Raw genomic sequence first — 8,681 nt, 5'->3', positions numbered from 1 at the left:
TAAACCTCTCCTTTAAGTTATAGGTGTCAAGTATTTCATCCCGGTGATAAGGAAAGTGACTAAAAACAGATTTTGCTATGCAAAGTAAAGTTGTTACAATGATTCTACTTGACAATGTGATTTAGAGGTGTTCGGAACTGGTTCACAGAAAGAGTTTGCAAAGGTTTGAAGATACCAGTTAAAGAAGACCTAGAGTGTTATACACTGAGCTGAATGGGAGATTCTGGTCAGAGCTCAGAAGACCAGAATTCAGATAAAAGTACAGAGACCAGACTCAAGAGGTTTCACTTGAGAACAAGACCCCATTGGCAATCAGACTCAAGATCATGTCTGTCACACCCTGGGAGAAAGTTTGTCTACTCATTATCCATGTCCTGGGACTTTGGAGATTGAGAGTGGTAGACTACTTAATCTGGTAGAGGAAATCTCAAGAAAGCCCAACACTCAGATTATAGATGAGTACTACTTACTGCCTTAATGAGAATTACACTGAGATGTGGGAACAAAAAACTACTTTGAAAGTTTGCAGAGCTCACATCTTTGCCCCAGTTGGTGGGAAAAGTTGCTATTAACAAAAAATTGAAAGAAAATAAAAACACAAATTACTTCCTTGAGGATTATGTCTTGATGTGGAATTGATTGGTGGTTTTTTTAATTCGTGTGTTTGTGTGTCTGTCTGTGTTTGTGTTTCATTTCAATACTGTGATTGAAAATTTTCTGTGGGCATGTACAAAAAAATGTCTGCCGTTCAGAAACTTGTTCTCTAATTAAGACAGGGTACATACACATGATGAAATGACATTAATTAAGACGCTGTCAGCTCAGAGCTCAAATATCAGCTCATACTAATGATTCCACTTCCCACAAAGCAACAACCAAAAGTATTATTACTATAAAATCACTGATACTAAAAGTAAGATTTCATGGTAGTAAGGGCTCTGGAGTTAGAGCCTGTAGCTCACTGCCTCCACTATTTACTATTTGTGTTAGTTTGTTCAGGTTTCTTGTCTTTATTTATTTATTTAGTTTTTGTTTTGGGAATTGAACTCATGATGTTTCAATTGGCAGGCAGGTGCTATGCCGCTGAATTACATCTTTTGTCCAGTTACTTGTTTTTTGTCTCAGCTTCCTCCTTTTGAAAGTCGCTGTGATTCTGAGAGTAATTGAAATTATTTTAGAGGGTAGTTGTGAGGGTTACATGTGTTCATACATGTAAAGTGTTGAGAACAGGGCCTGGCACATAGTAAATGTTTATTAAAATGTTAGTCACTGTTGTTTCCAGAAGATAATGAACAATTGATGTGACAAACATTAGTCTAAGGAAAAACTTTAAAGTTACATTTTATGAATATTTCCTAGCAGAGCTGTGACCCTTTTGGTAGTGGCACATATGGCAGGGTATCATTAAAGAATGTCACAGTATCATTGACTCAGTGTATGATAGATAACCAATGTCCCACTTGGGCACAAAGTAAAGGCTGAACATGTTCTAGAAATCAAGGAAAAAATATTAGATCCAAATGGCAACTTTTCTGGGCTGGGGATATAGCTTAGCAGTCGAAGCACCTGCCTGGCAACCCCAAGGACCCAGGTTCGATCCCCAGTACTGCATACCATGCCGGCCCCACCCCCTGGGCACACTAATGAGACCCTGTACCAAATACACAAGTAAATAAATAAATAAATAAATAAAGAGAAAATAAACAAATGGTAACTTTTCTGGATGATGACATGTTTTTCCTGTTTTCTGTTTTTCAATGTAATTGGATTATTTTTCCTTTTATATTTTGTCATTATCTCAAACATGCAGTAATGTACAAAAACCAACATATAAACAAAAGTATGCTTACTACTTAGCTTTATCAAACTATAATCCTATACCATATTTTGCTGGGTTTTTTTTTTTTTTTTGGTTTTTTTTAGTACAGGGTCTAAAGTTTCTCACTACATAGATCGGACTTGTAGTGATTCTCCTGTTTTCAGCCTCCCCAGCGCTGAGATTACAGATGTGCGCCACCATGCCCAAACTCAGTGGCAGGCTCAGTGCACCCCAGGGGTGGGGCCGGCGTGGCCTGTGGTGCTGTGGATTGAATCCTGATCTCTGCGCTTGCCTAAGCAGGTGCTTAGTCCGCTGAACTTTCTCTATGGCTCTGAGGTGTGCTCTTGAAGGGTAGCTAGGGGCCTGGGCTTCTTCCTCTTTCTTTGCATCCCAACTGCCATAAAGTGAGCCACTTTGCTCCACCATGTGATCCCCCACGATGTCACTCTTTACTGCGAACTCTCAGTGAAGGGGCCAAGTGACTATGGGCTGAAATCTCTAGGCCCATGAACCAAAATAGCACATATGCAAGACTTTCTCTAGGTATCCTTCTAGAAATCATTTGCATTTTCATCTTTATTAGACATTGCCAAATTGCCCTATAAAATAACAGTGTTTTCAACATCAGTGCCTAAAAATTACTAATGCTTCATATCCTTGCCAAAATAGTTGATTTGTTGTTCTTTTAATGTCTTGCCAACCTTACTTTTTTTTTTTTTTTAGGTACCAGGGATTGAACTCAGGACCCTGGGCTTGCCAGCCAGGCACTTATTCTACTGAGCTATCTCCATGGCCCTGTCTTGCCAACCTGATGAGTGTAAAATAGCATCTTATAAATAGCACTTGCAGTGTGACCTGACACATAGCAAAGACTCCATTAAGGGGCAATTATTAATATTGTTTGATGTGGCAGTTGGGTGCTTTTCCATTTATTTCCTGTTCATTCAATATCCCCCTTCACACTATAAAGTCAGTGCCTCTTTATGTCTTTTCTTTGTTTTTATGAAGCTGTCTTTTTCTTCTTATTGATTTATAAGGTGCTTTGTGTTTTCTGGCACAAATTCCTTGTTTATCACAGTCTATGACAAGTCTTTAGCTTCATTTCTGTTGTCTTTTGTCATTCCAAAATATATTTTTACTTTAATGCACTCAGATTTATCACCTTCACCTTTGGGATATGTTGTTTACATACCTCTTAAAATATTAATGATTATGAATTGTCAAGTAAACTCTATTTTGCTGCCCAGAAACCCAGTCTAATCAGACAACTAATGGACAGGGCTTTTCCTAATTCACCATTTAACTTAGGGAAAAGTTAACTGGGGTTCCAGGCTTTACATGGGGATCTTGGTTCCAAAGTCTTGTATCCTCTTACTCACATGTATTTTATTTGTTCGTGTTAGTTTCAGCTGAGAGCAAAAGAACTCCCAAATAATAGTGGCACAAGCAAGAGGAAAACTCATCTCTCTCACAACAGTCCAGAGACAGGAATCCGGGTCTGCTAAGAAGGGTCTGTTTTGACAATGCTCTGAGGTACAGACCCCTCCTATTATATTATTCCACTGAATGTGTACTTTAATTCTTAGATCACCTTGCAGTCCAAGATCCAGAAGGTAAGGAGTCAAGAAGAAGGGACATGGAAGATGTCTTTTAAGAAAAATTCTCAGTAGTAGTTGTGTGACAATTTATATATCCTCTTGGTCAGAAGTTAGTCATGGTAGTTTTTACTCTGGATGGCTATGAGTCTGGTTACAAATTAGGAGTTCTAGTACTATAGATACTTGAGGATAACTAACAGTGTGGGTTACTGGGCTTAAATTACATGTCACTAGAACACATAGCCCTCAAATTTTTAGTTCTCATTTTCCAGCACCTTAATTTATTGTACTCTCAGTTGTGTATTCATTCATTCACTCAGTAAGCAAATATTTATTGAACATCTATGCTGTAACAGAAACTGTTTTAGGAGCTGAGGATTAAATGGTGAACAATACAACATTCTTGCCCTTGTGGAGCTTATATTTCACTTAGTGAGGACCACTATAAACAAGAAAATACAATGCTGTAATGTCAGAATGTGCCCGCCAGTATGGAGAAAAATACAACAGGTTAATAGGATGAAGAGTCCTGGAGTAGGATGAGGACATTAGCTCTGGGAAGGCCTCTGTGACAAGGTAATATCTAAGTAGCAGTCTAAAATGAGGAAAGAAGCAATGGTGCTATTTTGGGCAAGGGCATTCCATGCAGAAGTAAGAGTAAATACTCTGAGGTGAAAGAGGGTGTGGTGTATAGAAGGAACACTAAGGAGACCTGTACTATGTTTTATATTTCGATTTCTTCCAAGAACTGCATGTACTTATCATGTCCTTTAAGAAGGAGATTAGATTATGAGGAAATTATAGCTGACTTACTATTTAGGAGGTAAGGTCTGATGGGAAATGGCAGGTCATTGGAGGGCTTGTCTCCCTCCCTGCCTTGGATTCAGTGACTGTGATCTGAAATGAGCCAAAATAAATTTGTCTTTCTTTATATTGTGGTTGTCCGTATTGTTTCTCAGCAATAAAGTGACTGACACAGCCTGTGTGACTGGAGTGGAGGAGGCAAGTAGGAGAGCAATAACCATTGCTCTCTCGAGGGGCAGAGTGCCCAACCCAGTTCAGTCAGGATACATGTGTGACAATTTCTATATCCCCTTGGTAAGAAATTAGTTATGGTAGTTTTTACTCTGGATGTCTATGAGCCTGATTAAAAATTAGAAGTTCTTTCTGACATTGCCAGTCTTATGGAAAACCCACTACTGTTATGGACTACTGGACTATATTGGAATGTTTTGCTGAATTCATGCACCTACAATATTTAAATGACAAAGGAATACCCTTCTCTGACAAAACTAAAAAAGGGGGGGATACAAAGGAATGACCATTTGGTATCTGTATATTCAAAATAGTTAGGATAGATATACAGCTACATTCTCTTAATTCAATGAATAGAGAGATTTGCTCTAATAGTGTTTGTGGACAGGACATCATGTCTGCATCTTGTACAATGAATAACCAATAAGACAACAATATACAATATATTAATTATTGAAACTGTGCTAGCAATTGGTTTTGAAACTGTCTCATTGTTATTTGTTTCTCAGTGAAATTATTTTAAAAAATAAAAAAATTAGAAGTTCTAGTATTATAAATACTGGAGGATAACTAACAGTCTCTGGGCCCCTGGGAAAAGATAAGCCATTAGAGGATTTTAACATATCCCTGACATGATCTTTCTTATATTTTCAAGGGATCATTTTACTTGCTGAGTTGAGAATAGACTGTAAGCTGGTAAAGGACAGATACAGTCAAGTAAGTTAAAGGGCTTATTGTGGTTGTAAAGGCATGACATGAAGATTCTTTGGGCTGGAATAGTAGTTTTGAAGGTTGTCAGAAAGGGAAGATTAGATATGCATTTGAAGGTAGAGGCAAAAATATTTACTGAAAGATTAAAGGTAAGCTGTGTGTGTGTGAGAGAGAGAAAGTGAGATGGAGAGAATGAGAGAGAGACAGAAACAGAGAGACAGAGAGGGAGACAGAGAGAGAGAGACAGAGACAGATCAAACATGTCTGACTCCTAGGTTTTGGTCTGAGCAACTGAGTGGTAATGCCATTTACTGAGATGGAAAACTCCCGGAAAACAGTGGTCTTGGGAGAAGAAAACCAAGAGTCCTTGTTTTAAACTGGATTTTGTTGTGCACACCTTTAATGCCAGCATTTGGAAGGTTGAGACAGGAAGATCACAGGAGTCCAGCCTGTACAAGTTAGTTGCCTCACATTCTTAAACAATGAGTCTTATGTTTTTCTGGGCAACATCTTTGCTTTATTTTTAAAGATAATTTTATTGAGAAACAAATAGCAATGAGACAGTTTCAAAGCCGATTACTAACACAGTTTCAATAATTAATACATTGCATATTATTGTCTTAGTGGTTATTCATTGTCCTGTCCACAGACACTACTAGAACAAATCTCTCTATTCATTGAATTAAGAAAAAGTGGCTGTATATCTATCCTAACTATTTTGAATATACAGATACCAAATGATCATTCATTTGTATCCCCCCCTTTTTTTAGTTTTGTCAGAGAAGGGTATTCCATTGTCATTTAAATATTGCAGGTGCATGAATTCAGCAAAATATTCCAATACAGTCCAGTAGTCCATAACAGTAGTGGGTTTTCCGTAAGACTGGCCATGTCAGAAGTTGTTGACTTGAGTCTTTTACAGCTCAGCATATTAATATGGCTTTACTTTTTATACTTCGCTTTTACTTTTCTGCTGGATGGTTAAGACCAAGATAAAGCAAGTCCTATATAACAAGAAATGTAACTTTTGTACCTGATAAGGTCAGTCAAATCCCCTCAGGATTTATCCTGAAACCCTGTACCACAGTTTGTAGATCAGTGTCAGCCATGTGGATAAGTCATGGTCATTGCTTGACCAATTTGCTCTCTGTGAAAGCCTGAGAGATTGTTTTCTCTCTATATGGCTCTCCTTAGGCACATTGTACATCTTTGATCACTGTCCTCTGAATAAGGATAGTAAGTGATCTTATGTTGACCATGTAATTTGAGATATACAAGGGAAGAAGCCATTGTACAATTGTACACAAGCTTTTGCATTAGGACATCTGATTTGGTGACAAAGTTGAGGGGTATCAACACATGCATGGACATAAGAGTCAACGAAATGGTTGTGAAAGGCAGGCAAAGTAGATATCACAGGAGAAGAATGAGAACATGAACTTATGACTCGTGTATGTTTTCAGTGACAATTTCAGGAAGATCATTTGCTGACAGTGAGATGGAAGACAGACAGTAAGGTTTGGGGAAAGAGAAGACCACAGGAAATAGCTATTCATGATGCTGTTATATTTTATAATTCTAGGTTTTTAATTGTTGTTTTTGGTGGAACTGGGGATTGAACTCAGGCCCTTGCACTTGCCAGGTAAGTGCTTATTCTACTGAGCTATCTCCCCAGCCCTTCAAACTTTTTTTTTTCAGAAATGGGGATTGAACTCAGACCCTTGCACTTGCCAGGGAAGTGCTTATTCTACTAAGCCATCTCCCCGGCCCCTTCTAGGTTTTTACTGTGGAAAGGATTTTTGTATTATTCAATGAGAAATTTTACCATCATAGCTCATTTTTACAATGAGGATAAAAGGTCATTTTAAATGAAAAGATGTGAAGGTACATATAGCGTCTTGCCCAAAATAAAGCCAACAGATGCTTTATCAAGAAACTGACAAGCTGGGCATAATGGTACATATCTGTAATCGCAGCACTCTGGGAGATTGAGGCAGAAGGATCAGAAATTCACTTTCAGCCCGGGAAATTTAGCAACTTAGGGAGAAACTGTCTCAAAATTTAAAATTTAAAAAAGGTCTGGGGACGTAGCTCAGTGCAAAGGTCCTGGTTCAATCATCAGCACCAAAACAAACATACAAACAAAACCAAAACAATACCCTCACTTACTAGACAACATAGAAAAAGAAACAAGCAAAAAAATTAAATGTTTCTTATATTCGACTAAATGAATAAAATAGTATTTAAACTGGCTCAGCTTCCCCCATTCTCCTTTTGCATAGGTTTGGCATCAAAGAATGATTTTGCCTAACATTTCTTGTTCTCTCTGAGACTTAGCGACTGCATGTATGCAGGGCTCACTAGTGTGATATTTGACTACTTGTCATGTTTATGGACAAGAACACTACTGTCCATTGCCACATTTGGTCCTCACAGAAACTGAGGCCCAAATGCCTCAAATGTCCTTGGTAGATTACTTCAGTCTTAGTCACATGTAGATGGTGTAGCTCAAGGCTAAGTCAGATGTAAAAATCCAGTCTGGGGGCTGGGGAGATAGCTCAGAGGTCTAAGCACCTACCTGGCAAGCACAAAGACCTGAGTTTGAACCCAGGTACTGCATGTCATGCCAGCCCCGTGCCAAATGGGCCACTGAAGCCAGGCATGGTGGCACTCTCCTGTAATCCCAGCACTGGGGAGGCTGAGACAGGAAGATTACTGTGAGTCCAAGCTGTGTAAGAAGACCCTCTACCAAATGAATGAATGAATAAATAAATAAATAATAAATTAAAAATCTAGTCTGGACCCTTAGAGAGAAGGGGCTAGACCTAGTACAGCCAGTCCCCAAAATTAGGTACAGTCTGCATGTATTCAACTGTTGTCTCCCATTGTCTGTTTTGCAGACACTTTCACTGCAATACAACAAGCTATGGTAGAAAAGAGTGACATATATTAACACATAGTCATATAGTCCACCTTATCAACAGGAGACTCCTTTGAAGGCTTCCAGTGAATGCCTGAAACTGTAGGTAGATGCTATGTCTTCTGTATACTGTTTTAGTCCTATAAAAACATACCTATGATAGTTTCACTGTTAAAGTAAGCACAGCAACCAGTGAACCTCCAAGATTACAAACAGAACACTTATAACAATAATACTAAGTTATTGAAGATTCTCTCTGGAATTTTCCACTTAATGTTTTTAGACTATGATGACCACAGTTAACTAAATAAAGTCATGGTAAGTGAAACTGTGGACAGGGGGTAGGGGAACTACAGTATTATTTGTCCAGTGTCAGAAGAAGGAAGAGGCAAACTCATCCAGGCTTTGGCTTCACATTAGAAGGAACTTTAAAGACATGGCAAGGAAAGTACTTTGGTCTACCATACTTGTAGAGAATCTTTCTTTTTTTTAAAAAAAAAAGTAAAACAAAATTCTGTATTTTTATAAAACTTGATAAAAATCATATTTTAAACTATATAGTCACCAGAGGTACACAGTTATCAAAAACGCATGTACT

The sequence above is a fragment of the Octodon degus genome, unplaced genomic scaffold, assembly GCF_000260255.1.
Source record: "Octodon degus isolate 3935 unplaced genomic scaffold, OctDeg1.0 scaffold00236, whole genome shotgun sequence".
Classification (NCBI taxonomy): domain Eukaryota; kingdom Metazoa; phylum Chordata; class Mammalia; order Rodentia; family Octodontidae; genus Octodon; species Octodon degus.
Note: the sequence above shows the minus strand (reverse complement) of the source record.